Source organism: Vicugna pacos, chromosome 16 (genome assembly GCF_048564905.1).
Source record: "Vicugna pacos chromosome 16, VicPac4, whole genome shotgun sequence".
Classification (NCBI taxonomy): Eukaryota; Metazoa; Chordata; class Mammalia; order Artiodactyla; family Camelidae; genus Vicugna; species Vicugna pacos.
The window spans coordinates 39,456,866-39,473,580 of NC_133002.1; the positions used below are offsets into that span (position 1 = coordinate 39,456,866).

Sequence of the window (16,715 nt, forward strand, 5' to 3'; positions counted from 1 at the left end):
TTTTCTGGATATACTGGGACAACCCAAACAGAAGTGATTTCTTCTCCCACAGAGCTGGGATACCAGCTGGGGAGACATAGCAAAGCTGGTAAACAACCAAAGAGTAATTACGAGTGGTAGTAAGTGCCATGAAGGAAAGAGCAGGGTTCCCTCGTGGGGGAAGTGGCAGTGGTGTGTGTTCATGCCACAGAGAAGGCATTTTTTGAGGACATCGGCTTTAAGTGAAATCAGAAGGATGAGGAATCAGGGGATGGGGTTGGGAGGATGTGGGAGGGAGGCAGGTGTAGGGAAGGGGAATCAGACAGGGAAGGGTGGAACAGGCCAGGCGGAATGAATCACTAGAGAGAGGGAGGGAGAGCATGAGACATTGACAGAGGGACAGAAAGACAGATGGACGCTCGGTGTGTTTCAGAAACTGAAGGGCATCCAGTGAGGCTGGAGTCTGGGCAGAGCGGGGCCAGCTGGCGTTGGAGCACTAGTCAGGACCACGCTTTTTTTTGCCAAGGACTTGGGAACGAAGGGCTCAGACTCTGAGTGCGCTGGGAAGCCTTGAAGGGCTTCACGCATCTTGCAGGCACTTCAGGTCGATAGCTCGCTTTTAAGTGTCTGGGCTTCCTTCACTTTAGCTGCCAGAACTCCCCAGGTCTGGTAGCTGTTCTGAATGTTTTTGTCAAGTTGGTGAATAGAGTACCGAGTTGACGGTTGCTTTGTACACATTTCCATCAGCAGGGGTGAACACAAGTATAGCCCCGTGTTGTGTGTGGTGTAACAAAGCTGCCGCTTGGAATAGGCAGCCCAAAAGCAGTGTTTTGATTTGAGATCAATCTCAATGATGACTAGTAGGCTACAGCTGATTCTTGAGAGCTGCGTTTTCTGATTTTATGCTTCTAGCAATAGAAGAGGGATTCTGAGCCATGAATTCCCTGATGAAATCTCTGCATTATAGGATTTTAATGCCAGAAGGGAACCCGGAGGTTATCTCCCTGATGTATGGATACATGGAGTTAGGAACATAGACGTGTGATTATTTCTCAGGATTCTTCACTAGTCTAGTGATGCAGTTATTATTGGAGCAAAAACTCTCTGATATCCTAGCTCTGAATTTGTTCTTTACTTCTCCTCTCTATTGCTTTGCAATCAAGTAGCAGCTCTTTAACTTCCTTTTTCCTTCCCCACTTAAACTTACCTAAAAAGATCTAAGCAGGTCGAAACAATGAAAAAGCTAACAATGTAAATACTAAGTAAATCTCTAGTTCTGTTACTGAAGGGCACCAATACAAATACAAAATAACATTTTAGGAATGCCAAAGACGGGAGTTTTAGTAGCCTGTAGTAGGCACCAACATCTACCTGGTCTCTACTGAGAAGAAAGGAGACTTGGAAGTTCTGCTCAGGATCATCCCACTTCCCTTGTGTGTGGTTCTAACCGCTCGTTATCAGTTAAAATGCTGTTGGCTGCAGCTAAAGGAAAACCTGACCAAACCAGCTTACACAAAAAGGAAACAGATTATCTCCCGCAACAAGTCAGTGATAAGAGAGGCTCTGGCTCCACCGGTCTGTGGTTATCTCAGCCCTGTCCTGCTTGCGCTGGTTGCATCCTCACTGGCTGAGATCGTTGCAGCAGTTCTGTGCATCTCATCCAGACACTACACCCTTTGAAGAAGAGGAGGGAACCATCTGCTGGTCTTTGCTTCTTTCTCAGGAAGCCCCTGGAAGACATCCTTGTGTTTCAGTGGTCCGCATTTGCTCAGCTGCAAATTAGTAAACCCATCATTGGCTCTGAGGAATGTGGTTATCATGATCGATTGAGAACAGCCAAGTCCTGAAGCGTGGTTATATGGGAGCAGATACCTGAACAAAACCAGATTCTTTCAGGGAGGGATGAATTTTAGAGGGAGCAAAGGATATTGGATAGGCAACCAAGAGTGCCTACTCTGTATGCTTTTATAAGCTGTTGAGACAGGATGGTGTTAATTCAGAAAAGAATGCTCGGGGTGGTGAGGACACTTGCAACTGTGTCATTTTAAAGTGACTGAAGGAATAAGACCTAGACATGATAACTCCGGTATGTTTTCCAACATCACCAAGCAGTTCTCAGCAGACACCAACTGGGTGTCTTACAGATTTAATGTGCCCAGTTGTGACATTATCAACATGGAGATAGTGTCAGATCCTACGGGTTGAGGGTTCAGTCCGACAAGGCTGCCCCCCACTTCAGACACTAATTGCAAGTCCAGGTTGTCACCTGTGCTTCTGACCAACCAGCTGTAAATTGGAGGGTACCACAGCCCCTTCCTCAGATGTGATTAATTTGCTAGAGTGACTCACAGAACCCAGAGAAACATTTACTATGTTGACCAGTTCATTATGAAGGATACAGATGAACAACCAGATGAAGAGGGACATAGGATGAGGTCTGGAAGCATCCTGAACGCAGGAGCTTCTGCCCACGCACACTATTCAATGGTATAGATCAAACTGAAAGAAGGCAGTGTATGCTTTGGCCTGTAAGTATGCCACGGTATAGTTAATGAGATAGGTGGTATAATTCCATGTTTGTATATAGGTGAATGGTATCCCTTCCTATTTTAAAACAAATAAAATGCCAAAAAGCAAGATGAGCCTGGGGCATCTTGCTATGCCAAAAAGCAAGGAAGTCCTCAAAGAATGGTGGACAATGTAGAGAAGAAACAAAATCCAGCCTGAAGGAGCTCCCTCTGGTTAAAGCTGGGTCAGCTGGAGCACCAAGTTGAAGTAGGCAACCATGAGTCCATACTTCTATAAACTAATAAGTGAATAACTTGAAGTTTGGTGAGGAATGAGATCTTAGCATCTCATTCTTAGTATCTCCCTACAAAGCCCTCATTAATTAATATCAAAGGAAAAATAGAATATTGTTGCTGTAGAGAAGCCTGGTACACACTGTGTAAAGTAGTGATGAGAAGGAACTGCATCGTAAGGGGACAAGTCAGATCACATACCGTGGGAAGCAGTGAGAACACAGCATTGCTTCTTCTGAGACATTCCTGCTGAATAAAGATGCATAACCTGGGTGTACTCAGAGGAAACATCTGGCAAAATCGAAGGATAAAATAACTGTCATCTTTAAAAAGGTCACATTCATAAAAATCAAGGAAAGTCAGAGGAACTATTCTAGAATGAAGGCAGCTAAAGGGACATCACAGCTAAAAGTAAAGCAAGATTCTGAGCTGGATTCTTCTGCTGTAAAGGATTATTGAGACACTTGGTGGAATTTGAAGGGCGTTTGGAGAGTTCATTGTTGGTAAATGTATTACATGTTAATTTTCTGGTGGTGTTGTGGCCATCTAGGAGAATGTCACTGCGGGAAGTACCTGAGAAGGGGTGGTAGGACAGCAGGGCAGCAGGTTCTTCTCAAGTGGTTCAGGAGAAAAAAGGTACTTGTGACTTTTTTTTTTTTTTTTTGCTAAGTTTGAGGTTGCTTTAAGTAAAACATTAAAAAAAAAAAAAGTGACTGGTACCCCTAGACATCACATGGGTTCCTGAATGATGTAGTGAGTCTCTGGTTATGGGAATTCATTGCAGCGGAGTTTGGGAGCTCACTTACTAAGGCTGTTGGGAAGGGGTGTTGTGTATCTGGAAGGCTGTTCTTCACAGCCTCTGAAGTCCCAATTCTGAAGACTCTGGGTGTCGGTACACGTATTTTAAAGTAATAGTTAAATTTATTGAATGGTGTTTACGCCTTCAGGTATTACAAAGCAAAGGAGACTGACCTCCCCTACGAATCAGCAGGCATTATTTAAATCTCTTTGCTGGGTACTGTGTATATGAAGGGCTGTGTATAACTCCCTGCAAGGAAAGTGGTGATGTGCTTGGGGAAAAGGGCTTGGAGGTAACGAAAAGTATCTGACCTCCCATAAAGTAGTGTGTCGTAAACACCAGATCCTTGGTGCTGAGATTCTAGAGTTCAGGCCAGGAGATGCTTCTCTGATGTTGGTAAAGGAAGGCTTCTATAGAGGTCTGGGACTGGGCTGGGGCTGGAGCCGGAGGAAGACTTAGGTATGCATGGAGTAAGAGCGGCCAGGGGAGCATTCCGTGCAGCGGTGCCCCTTGGTGCCTGTCTGAAGGGGCACCGTGTGTTCGGGACAATGAGAGGACTAGTCTGACAGGTTTGGAGGGTTCCTGTAGGAGAGCCATGCTTTAGAGACAGTATAGTTAGGGTGACAGGACTAGCTTCCATAAAAGGGAAAACGGGGAGGACGCTGAGGGTTGGGGCAGCTACCAGGCATCAGGCACTGGGTTAGATGGGTTTTAATTGGTTAAATTCATCCATTCATTTACCTCTCAATCCATTCAGTCCTACGAGATAGGTGTTCTACTCATGATACCAGTGTAAAACATTGTAATCAGAGGGAGGAAATGACTCTCAGAGTCACAGAGCTGATTGAAGAGGCAGTTTGAATCTGAAGCCAGATTGGCATGACTTCCAAAGCCCAGGCCCTTTCTGCTACCCTCTCTGCTTCTTATACGTGGAAAGGAATAGAGGGCAGTGATACGGACTCTGGGGATACTGCCTGCATGTGCAAGATACTGGCAAGAGCGTTGGGGAAGGAGAATGTCTCTCACTACCTCCAGTCATGCTGAGGTTGAGGTACCTCTGGGACAAGCCTGTGAGCTGCAAATTATCGGGAAAGAGCATAAAGGTGTGAGAAAAGGGCCAAGGACTGAATCCTGAGAAAATCTATGCTTCCAAGACAGTCAGAAGAGGCAGCCTAACAGGACGCTAAAGAGACAGCGTCCAGGGAGGTAGGAAGTAACTAGGAGAGCGTGACGCCGCGGAAGTCACGGGAAGCGGGGTGCGGTCAGCAGAGTGAACGCTGCTGGTGTCCGGGAAGATGACGGTGGAGAAGTGTCCACTAGACACGGCATCAGCCAGGGCGCCAGGGACCTAGATGAGAGTGTTTTCAGTTGAGGGGCAGAGGTGGCAGACAGTCGCAGTGGGCTGAACAGTGAGTGCAGAGCGGGTGGAGAGCTAGAAACGGGGAGAGACGAGAAGGATTTGAAGGCCTTTGCTCTGAAGGGAGGGAGAGAAGGCCAGAGCTGCAAGAGGCTGTAGGTGGGTTTTTGCTCTTCTGTTATTTTCAGCCTGGAGAGTTGAGGATGAGTAAATAACGATGGGAAGGGGGCAGGAAAGAGAAGTTTGAGAGAGGAGAGGGTCTGATGCAAAAGGTGAGACCCTTGAGGAGACGGGTGGGCTGAGGAGGTAGGTGGAGGCACCCATGCTTGTTGTCTGAGTTCCTTGCCCCCCGCCCCTCGCCCCAGCCCTGCACCGAAAGTCTGTGTCCACGCAAGGTGGTCTCACTGACCAAAGCATAGCTGCGTGGTCCACGCCATTTCCAAAACACATCTTCCATGAATGCTGCACATTTGGAACTGATGGCAGTGTAGATATATTGTGTTTAAGGCCACTCAATTCAGTGCTGTCTTTACAATGCTATTTGGTCTGAAATAGCTTCTTTTAAAATGGATATAAAAGGAGAAAGAGGGAATGAGAACGAATACACTGTCAGGCAGAAGAGAAAGCTCGTCCCTCAGAGGGCACAGCAGGGGCCAGCGAGGGTGAGCGCCTCCTCGGCCTCCTCCAAAGAGGTCTAGACCACAGTTCTCAGAGTGGAATATGTTTTGCAACATGTGTTGTTTACTTTGCCGTGGCCTCGTTTCCCACCGTTTAGTTTGGCATCTGAAGAACTGTCTTGATCTGTAATAGTGGACAGAAATTTTTTGAATAAATGAAGCATGTAAGAAAAAAATTCTAGACCTGCAGTCTAGAAATAAAGGGAAAGTGTTACGTTAGATGTAAAAATGCAAGAAGGAGCGGGGAGGGTATAATAGCTCAGTGGTGGTGTGCATGCCTCGCATGGATGAGGTCCTGGATGAGGTCCTGGGTTCAATTCCCAGTACCTCTGTAAAATAAAGAAATAAATCTAATTACCTCCCCCCATTAAAAAAAAAAAAAGACTAGAAAAAAAAATGCAAGAAGCAAGGGGTCAGAGCCCACACCTGGGATGACTACAAGTTTCCATCCAGAGTGGGATTGAACAGTAACTTGTGGTGTTCTTACGACAGAGCAGCTAGATAACAACAGAAAGGCACCAACCACAGCTCCGTGCGTCAGCATGAATTAATCTCACAATCATAACATTGAGCAAAAGAAGCCAGACGCCAAACAATCCCCACTGTATGCCTTCATCTACATGAAATTCACAAACAAGCAGCACTGGTCTGTGGTGTTGGAAGTCAGGGTATTTCGGGGAGGGGGAGGGGGGCAGAGATTAGGAGGCTAAAGGAGGGCTTCTGGGGCGCTGGTGGGAGCCTTCTTCACACAGGAGTGTCACACGGGTGTGTTCACTTCGGCAATTCATCACATTGTGCATTTAGGATTTTTGCACTTTTATGGGTGCATATTACACGTCAATAAAGTGTGTGTGTGTGTGTGTGTGTGTTTTAAAGACAATGAGCCTTCAAGGAAATGGCTGAGGATGCAGTATAAAAATAAGCAAGCAGTTAAGAGTGGGTGGAAGTCCTTTAACCTTATGAATGGCCTCATAAACCCCATTGCAGCTGGTGGGGATTAACGCCCGATTGATTCAACCCCCAGTTGAAGGATGTCATGACTTCAGTGGATTTGCAGAGACTGGAAGAGCAACTGTCAATATGGGACGTGTGCTTGTGTGTGAGGGGACATTCACACATGTGTACATGCCCGTTTACATGTCGTGCGTTGGTGTCTCAGAAAGACCACAGTACAGTTACTCAGTATATAGCGTGTGGGCTCAGCCGGTGCACACGTACCCGGCAGCGTGTCCCAGCTCCCCCCCACCCGTTCCTGTGTGCTGTAGCTGCAAGAACAGATTTTCCTGGGCCTCTGCAACCTTTACCCTGTGTTTATTACTTCTCTTCCCATTACTTTCTGATTTCATTTTGAGTCTCAGACACCGTCAAGAATTGCACATTTCTGGGAAGTTTTTAATCCCAGCTCTTCTGAACTGGCTCAGTTGGTTTGTGTGCAGGAAGTGCAAACTGATTCTAATATTAGTTCGTCAAATAAAATTAAATCCATCACCACTGCATAAAGTATATAGTGTATCCCAACGTGAAGCAGAATTATTTTCGGATAATTTGTTGTTTGCATTTGGCTTCATCAGTGCTTTCCAGCTTTAGGCCAGAGAAAAACTCAAAAGTTACTTTCCTTAGATGTGCACGCTCCTTTGCAGGCAGGTTTATTTCAGGTGGAACATTGCCTTTTTGGAGGAGGTTGACTCACTTGTGAGGAATTTTGAACAGTTGAGCAAGGAAAAGAAAAGATCTGTTTTGCAGAGTTTCATAAATTTTCAGTAGTCTCTACTTTGCCAGAATCCATTTTTATTTCTTCATAACCCCTTATGAGTTAGATCATTGTAATCATTCTGATTAATAAACTAAGATTCCCAGGGGTTACCTATTACATGTGTTTGGAATGAATGGAAAGGAAACTCTCCATGAATTGAAAAGGAAATTTTGTTTTTCTTTGGTTCAGACTGATTCCAGTTGTTGGCATTGCTAGTGAAAAGAGCATTTGACTTTTTTCTATTTTTAGGGAACGAAGATAATTTTTGCCTATATTTGAAATCAGTAGCTATGAAAGGTGACTTTCAAACATATGCCTCAGAGAGGGTAAAAAAAAAGAAAAGTTAGGGAAAGATTCTTACGAGTTAATTTAGAAATGTGTACTTTCAAAGTAACTGCAAGACAGCTATGTAAACTTAAGGCAGATACCAAACTTCATCGTGTTGGACTTACTACTTGTTTCAGTTATTTATTAAATTTTCCATCTTGCACATATTGATTCTTAGAGAATTCGTTCTGTTGTGTGGGGGAAAAAATCCATACTTTGTTAATCCATCATGTACTTTTTTGTTTGTGAGCCAAATTATTCATTCCTTTAAGCATTTAGCACATCTGATTATTCACCAAGTATATGCTGTGTTTAGAGATGCAACGATAGAATCTCATCCATGCCCATCTTTAACCCAGATCTAGAGGAAGAGGCAGACGTGGAAATAATTACAGCAGTGTGACCCATGCTGTGATGGAGAAGTGGATGGGGTGCTGCAGGAACTCAGAAGAGGACACAACTAACTATTGATTTGGGGGTGGGGGGAGGGTTGGGGTTAAGGGAAGCTTTCCGGAGGAGAGCTGGACATGAAGGGAATAAGAATACATTTGTGAATCCCATGCTCAGGATTTTTTATTTTATTATGTGGCGACAGGGAGCCGTTGAAGGATTTAAGGTGGGGAAGTGACTGGATCAGATTTACATGTTAGAAAAATGACTGTGGTATTAGGAAGGGGCTGTATTATCACCTGGCTGAAGACCAGTTAGAAAATTATTGAAAGGTGAGGCTGGTGAGGAGGTGCGGAGGGAGGAGGAGGCATGGTTTTCATATGTATGGAAGAGGTAGAATTGACTGGCCTTGTATTTGACTGGACGTCAGTGGAGTGAGAGTCTTACTCATCTTACTACTCAAAGTAGGAATTTGCATGTGGGGCTGTTTACTGAGAGAATAAGACTTGGAAAGTGGGATGAAAGCTAAAGACAACAGGGTCTTGTGATCACACGGAATTGTCTAGACGCCCCATGGAAACACATTCTGAAGCTTAGAAGAGTGACATGTAGGGATATAGGTGTCAGCCATCTGTTGATAATACTGGGTGCTTCTGGAGTGCATGAGATTACCTGCTGGAGAATGTGCAGGGGAACAGGTGAAGGCGAACATCACTTTTGGCTTATGGTTTATTTCGGGTGGAACATTGCCTTTTTGGAGGAGGTTGGCTCACTTGTGAGGAATATTGAATAGATGAGCAAGGAGGAGATCTGTTTTGTTCTTGAATTTGTTTTTCATACATGGTTTTTCTTCCGTCTCAAAATACAAATGATCCCTGTCAAAAACTTGGAAAGTACAAAAATATATAAAGACAATAAGATTCATCAATAATGCCATTCTTATTTCCGAAGAAAATCACTGTTAACGTTTGGGATATTTCCTTCCAGGCTTTCCTGTACATACACTTTCCACAAAGGTGAGACACCACTGTATAGGCAACTTTGCATCATATTCTCCTTCCCATTTAACATTAGTTCAAGCTTGCTGTCATCTTATTAAAGTTATATATTCCGTTGGATTTAATGTTTTCTGTGCCAGGGTTGTTTCTCTTTTCATTATTTATGATTGTTTTCTTAGCATGGTTTCCTAGAGGTAGAATGACTGGGGTGAAGGATATGAACAATGTAGAGTCTTATGTTTTATTAAGTGTTTTTCAAAATTGTTTATCAATTTCTACTCCCACTGACAGATGGCTGTGCCATTTCAGGGTTTTATTGGAGGAAGAGTTAATAAAAGAAATAGATGAATCAAAGAATGATATGAGACTAATAAAGAAGAGGATTTCTAGAAGGAAGCATTAGCAGTGGTAATTGCTGTAAAGAGATCACACAAGCAAAGGATGGATGAATCCATTGGGTTGGGTGCCTGGGGGCATTGGTGTCATGGTAGGGTGTTGGCCAGGTTTACAGTGAGCTGAGAAATGGATCAAGTGGCTACGGTTTATTCCAGAATCATGGCTGCGAAGGGCAGGAAAGAGGGTTATTAGACAGAGGGGCTGCAAAATTGATAGAAGGTATCATGTTGTTTATTTTTAAAGATGGATGAGACTTAGGCTTATTGTGGAAATTGGAGATGCTCGAGGACATGAGAGAGGATGGGTCCAGAGCTCTAGGGACACCCCTCATTAAGGGACAGGAGGAAGGGTGGTGAGGATGGGAATGGATGCAGATAAGCTGGTAGGAAGTTGGAGGAGTTTCTGTCTAGCAGATTTATTTTTCTCTGTGAGAGAGAAGACAAGGCGTTGGCTGAGAATGAAGGGCGTGGCAGAAGCATCAGCTCAAGGTGAGGGTGAACAGGTTCACCTTCTAATGTGGGTGACGATCCCGGGAGCTGCCTGAGGATGGCTCTGAGGATCATTACGCAATGTCGAAAGTTCTCCTGAGGTTGAAAACCACATATTTGTAGAGTTTTCCGTCTGCTGATCTGGGAGATTTCTCTGGCAGTACGTAGCAGCCCAGGTGCAGGAGAGAAGCAAAGAAATCGGTTGGTCATTTGAAAATGTTTTTCCTTTTAAGTGTATTTAAATAGCTTTAAAGTATGTACGGGGAGGTTTCATCTCTCGTAAACAAGGAAAAAGAAACAGAAATTGACTCCCATGGTTAGCTGATAATCACATTCTGACCAGACGATGCTAACGCCTCTGTTCCCTTCAAATTCACTAATGCTAGTGAAGTTTTTAGAACTTCAGAAAATTTGGTTTAAAAAGAAAAAGGTTGATAAAAGAAAAGTTGGCATATCCTTGTCTGATAGATCTTAGAAAAATGAAAAACAGAGCACATAAGTTTGAGTTAGGAGAAAGCAAAAGCAAAAAAAAAAAAAAAATCCAGCATTACTGTGCAAAATTGCTGAATATGTTATGGGAGGGCCAGTAATTATTTAGTCAGTGGAAGTTTTGGAGAAACAATGAAAGAGAAGGCATTAGAGCCGCTCACAAGAGCCATTTCGTTTCTGTGCTGCCCGTTTTACCCGAAGAGAACTTTTAAAAAAATTAGCATCAAATGCAATTTTGTATCAAAGTAAGATAGCTCTGTTCTTTGTTAGTATTGCCGTGCGGGTCAGAAAAGAGCAGTGCAGTAGCTCGGGGCTCACTGTGTGCTGTGTTACAAGGTGGACAGTTGTCCGTCTGAACGTTAGTGAATAATTGTGTTTTGAGAAAAGTTCACATAGTTTGATTCACTCTTAAAGTATCAGAAAGAAATAATAATTTCTTGATCCAACGTACTGTCATTTTTTCCCTCTTACGTGGTTTTGAGTGACATCAGTTTTCAGTGGCCGTAAACAGCTTTTTTTTTGGAACAGTAGCTATTAAAATTGGTTTGAAAGCTGCTCGACAATGATGAAAAAAAATATCATTTCCCCAAGGACTGCAGTAAGACGGATGATTTTTATGCTAGTCGAAGGCCAGTTTTTACCACAAAAATTTCCCTGTAACCTTTCATGATTGAAAACATATTACTTGCTATTCAAACACAAGCAAATTAGTGAGGAGAGTTTCTAAAGTAGGCTCGAGGGTTAGACATGTAATTTGCGGATGACATGTCATGATAGTAAAGTGCATTTCCTTCTATGTTTTGTTTCAAACCATACAAGGTACATAAAATGCCACAATTCGGGCTTCAAACATGTTTTTACAGCTGTGAGAAGAGCACACCTAATTTTTTAAGGGACTCTTGGTTCCAGGCGTGTATGTCCTGCCCCATAATGTCTTTCTCGCAATGTCTTTCTTCTCTTCGTGTGTGGCGTGTGTTCATCTGACTTTGCATGGATGCACGGGAATGTTAGGGAACTTGGCGCTGCCTTTGAAATGGTCCTCTAGGATCCTCTTTATTACAGGGCTGTTCTCTTTAAAAAGTGTATTTTAAGGAACAAATAGGGGATTTGGGACTGCTGTGTTGAGTGCGCCGAGCTACATAACCCTGACAATAAGGTGCAGGAGACCGAGGTTAGACAGCAACAGCCCGGAGTTCCGGCCGGAAGCAGGCACCGAATGATACCGCGCTGAACAGCCCTGTGTTCTGCTGTCGGGAGTGAAACGGCTCTGGATCGGGCATGACCGTGAGAGCTAGTGACACAATACGGTGACTCTTGAAGCGAACTCAGAAGTCTCTGCACCATCCAGAACATTCTGTTTCCTTGATCACTCCGAGACTTGACCACCACGAAACCACGTGTTTTCTGAACGAGATTTAAACAGAGAGGTGAATTGTGTTTTGGGTTAACTTTTTAGTTTGACATGATTTTTTTTTAACTTTTTAAAAAATATTTTCTTTATTATTGTATTTTGGTGGGGGGGGTGGTTACTAGGTTTATTTAATTTTGGAGGAGGTACTGGGGATTGAACCCAGGGCCTCATACACACTAGGCATGCGCTCTACCACTTGAGCTATACCCTCCCCCCTTGACATAATTTTAAACTTCTGGAAAGTTACGGGGCCTCCCATGTGCTTTTCACCCAGCAAGTTTGGCATTTGCTTTATCACTGCCCCCACCCGCAATAATTTGAGAGTAAATTGCAGACATCATGCCCCTTGCCCCTAATAATTCAGTGTGTATTTCCTAACAACAAGAAATCTTATACAGCCATGGTGCAGATACCAGAAGCAGGAAATTTTACACTGGGTTAGATAATAGTTTTGTATCAAAGTCCGTATTTAGAGTTTGCCAGTTGCCCCCGATAATGTTTTTTATAGCAGTTTTTTTTTCCTGGTCCAGGATTCATATCATATCTCTTTGGTCTCAGTTAATCTTGAATGAATTAACTGTTTTGAGTAAAATGGAGAAGGGGGGTACATTTTTCGTTACACTTTTGTTGCAGCATAACCATTTCAGCATCTTCTCCGAAACAGGACAGGAGATTTTATGAACAGGTGTCATGTGGGAAGTACTTGTACTCGTAGCTCATGAGTTAGTACCTCTTCCAGCAGATGAATTACTTCCCATGCAATCACCCCCTGGTTCTCACGAAGTCTTGCTATGGGTACAATTGTGTGCCGAGTACAGTACCAAGCTTTTTTTGGTTTAAGGCTGTCTTTTTAATGTATGAGAGTTGCTATTTCATCCCGTTGAATATTTCATATAAGTTCCTCGTGAGATAGTTCCAAAGTATGTCTGCAGCCTGTCTTGAGCTGAGGCAAGATGACAGGCAGCCATCATTTTTCTGCTGTAGGCCAGCGGTTCAATTCCTTTCCATCGGACTGTAATTATTCTCCGGAGCCAGTGAACAAAGCAGCATATGCTTGTGATTCCAGAATCACTCATAACCGTCACCACATTCGTTCCATTGCAGACTGCATGACAGCTCTCTGTTCTGGAGTTTCCTTCTACAAGGTGTGGGAGATTTGGCGTTCTGCTCCCAGTGCATTCTCACAAGATATGAAATATTCCCAGAATGAGATCTTTCTTGAAAGACACATGGCCTGAATGGAATCACATATCTAAGAAATTTAGTACAGTTTTTAAAGGGTTGTTTTGCTTAATAATTCTACTAAGATGAGAATTATGCTGTCATCTCATGTCTGTATGGTCTTGCTTGTTTAAATTTTTGTATATGTTTGGCTGCAAAAGGATATAATGTTCTTTCCCGAGTTTACCTGCGAATGTGCTTCCATATTCATATTGGCATTCTTTTCCCTTGTTATTTAATGATTTGAAAATTTTGGATAGTTTTGATACATAAAATTAATAGTTTTCTCAAACGATCACTGATTGTTGTCTTTTACTTTTTTGTAAGACTGTATTTCTATTTCGAATGATAGACTCTTAACACATAAAGCGCAACATGAGATTTTTCACCCTGAGACACATGAGGATACTTACCTGCAGATGGACCTGTGTTAGCAAGTCTGAATGTCATGCTGGGTCCATCCTGCTGACCCGGCCACGCTGCTCAGATGTAACTTTAACAGCAACGTGTGTGATCGCATGAGGTTCGTGCACTTTGTGGGGAATGCCTGAGATGATGTTGAAGTAGGCATTGTGCTGTTTGACCTTTCAGAAGTCAAGACCAAAGCCACAGTAGGGTGTTACCCTGCCAGTTAACGTCTCATCTTGTTTTCATCAAGCCCGAGTTGCATGGTAGGCCAGCTCTGAGGCACAGAGGCTGTGTGGGGCAGGGATAGGTACCTAGACCAAATCTTAGCTCTGTTACGAAGGAGGAAGGGGGTGAGTAGGTGCCAGGTGGGCAACCCCCAGAGGCCACTGTACCACCTACCCTTCAGGCTCTTCTGTGCGCCTCTCGCTCCTCACTCTTCGCCAGCTTTCCCAGCCACTTTTCAGTTATCCTAATTTTTTTTTCCTATAATTTTTCAGAGAGTTGTGTCTTACACAGTAAGATCATCAAATAATATCTTCCCTTTTTCCAACAGGGCAAAGCAAGGGAGTAGAAAGCCACCACATGAGTGGCAAATGTTATTGGCATGGAAATCGCATCATTTCTATGGTGATAGAGATATTCTGTTATCTGCCACTGTCCAGTACAGTAGCCACTAACCACATGTGGCTATTGAAATGCCCTTGAAATTGTGACTAGTGCAACTAAGGCACTGAATTTTAAATTTAATGCCATTTTAATTAACTTACCTTTAAATGGCCACATGTAGTTACTGGCTGCCATCTGGGCGTGTGCAAGCTAGCACTGTCATTCACCAATCTGAGATCCTGGGCACATCCCTCCACCTCTCCCAACGCAGGCCACTTACCTTAAAAGTGAGGATTCTGATTCCCCTGCCTTTTACATAGACGTGAAGACCAGATAAGATTGTGGACCTAAAAGCTCTTTAAAATCATAAATTGGAAATATAAAGTGACATTATCGGCATTATGACGCCCTGTCTTTTTTCATAGCAAAGCCAGAAGCAACCACTTTTTGCTGGTTATCTCTGCTGTTATTCCTCCTGTTCTCCTGCTGATTTTTTTTTTTTCTTTGCATGGATAAACCTAGAGTCTATTGTGTAAACAGGGAGAGGAAGCAAAGTTAAAATTATTTATTATTGTTGAACTGTGATTGAACCTTATTGACCCTTAAAAAGGTTTGAAAGTGAAAAGTGAAGACTTTTTTTTAATGAAAATTTTATGTGTAAAAATAATATACAATCTTTATTTTTAAAAATGGAGTCAAGACAAGGTTACAAAGAAGAAAGAAAAAGTCACTCAAAATCTCACCACCCAGAAAAGCTGTTGTCAATGTCTTGGTGTATTTCTTTTTCTTGTATGTGTGTAACTTTTTATAAAATACAAATATGGGGACATATTGCTTTAGCTTGCATTTCTCACTTAATGTATTATTGATATTTTTACACATCAATAGATATACATCTACTTTGAAATATCTATAGGTTTCTAATTACAAACATAACACAAAGTTACACAAAATTAAAAATTCAAGCACTGTATAAATACGAAATATACAATGAGAAATTCCCAGAATTCACAACCCTCATGGCATTAATGCTTGTTTGGTCTGTATTTCTTCTGTCTTTTTACACACACATATATATGCATGTCTACATACATATTAACATTATTTTAAATTTTACTTCTATAAAAACTAGATGACACTATATTTATTCTTCTTACACTTGCTTTTTTCACATAGCAACATATGTTTAATACATTTATTCTATATATTATTGTATTTCATAATACAATTAAATATTGTGATACAATATTTAATCAATTGAATGGTGAGTGCATTTCAGGGTTTTTGGGCTAATAAAGATATAATTGTGCTAGTAAATGTCTTTGTGTGTATATATCATGTGTGTGTGTGTCTTTTTTCCCTAGTACAGATTCCTAGAAGTAAAATAAGGGTCAAAATGTGTGTAGATGTAACATTTTGACATTTATTGCTAGACTGCTCTATAATTAAAACAGCATTAATTCAGCAGAGCATGAGAGTGTCTTCAAAATGGGTATTGCCATATTCATTTGGGGCCAAAAAAAAAGTTTTATTATTGTTAATGGGTTTTCTTCATGTTCACCCTCGGTTGAAATTGAACTGGATGAGTTTCTGTGCACGTGTCCTTAGGCAGCTGTACTCCCGTTTTGCCTGTGGTGCTGAGCCCACTGCCTTTCCTTCAGTCCTTTTTCCTGAATCTGTAAACTGCTTCTTCCGTTCTTATTTCCATCTTTTGTGTTCCCCTAAAAGGTAGGGAACAGAAAAGTTGGTGACTTTGGATTTCCTTGGCACACCACACAGAAAACCCTTAGTGACTAAGAGACATACAGCTGGTCGTCAGAGCTAAGTATTCCGTTTGATTCATTCAACATTCCGTGACTGATTTGGCAGGTTGCTGTGCAGCTTTGAATACATTTTATAGAAACGCTTCCCCGTTTTCTCCTTAGTCACAGGGGTTTGTTCCTTACAGAACCCCAGTGTGGTGTGTGAGCTTTAGAATAAGAGCACGGTTGCCTGCTTCTTTGGCTGTCTGAGTCGTTTAAATCAAGAGTATTTCATAGGCTCCAAGTGCACACACATGTTTTGGCTTAAAAATCAAATTTAAGAATTTCTACCCTTAAGAAGAATTGGGAATTATATATGTGTGTGTGTGTGTGTGTGTGTGTGTAATTATGTGGAATTTTAAAAATCTGTGTATTGAAATAGTGATTTGTGTTAGGTGGAATCTTGGGCACCTTCCTTGGAGAAGCTGGGAACTTCACCTGGGTTAGGAAAGTTGGAGAGATTTTGCAGTCTGGGCACATGGAACGGGAAGTGTGTTCTGAATGAGAGCAGGGAGAAGGCACGTGAAACACTGTGGGTGCAAAGTGGAGACCCCAGCAGCATCTTGCAAGTAGCATGCTGCTTTCTCTGGTTGGAGTAGGTAATCTGGCCTGAGAAAGAATGCAGGTAGATTTTTGAGGGGGGCGAGATGGAGAGGTACCGCCCCCTTTAAGTGTATAAAGTATATAAAGAATCTGAGGAATAACTGAATATTTCTGAGCATGAAAAAATCAGAGAAATCATCAATCCAGTGTGCATCCGGCTCGTAGGAGGCCTCAGTGATTCCTGCCCAGCGGGGCGCTGCTGGGATGAGC

The 16,715-nt window shown here is 42.6% G+C and overlaps 1 protein-coding gene and 1 non-coding gene across 2 annotated transcripts in view; one reads left to right on the forward strand and one right to left on the reverse strand.

Moving 5' to 3' along the window:
• The window catches only part of MYO1D (myosin ID), a 311,631-nt gene that overhangs the window by 11,203 nt on the left and 283,713 nt on the right, over positions 1–16,715 (forward strand). The window lies entirely within an intron of this gene.
• On the reverse strand, positions 12,004–12,077 carry TRNAT-AGU (transfer RNA threonine (anticodon AGU)). Its single transcript has one exon. It is a non-coding gene; the product is annotated as a tRNA-Thr (tRNA).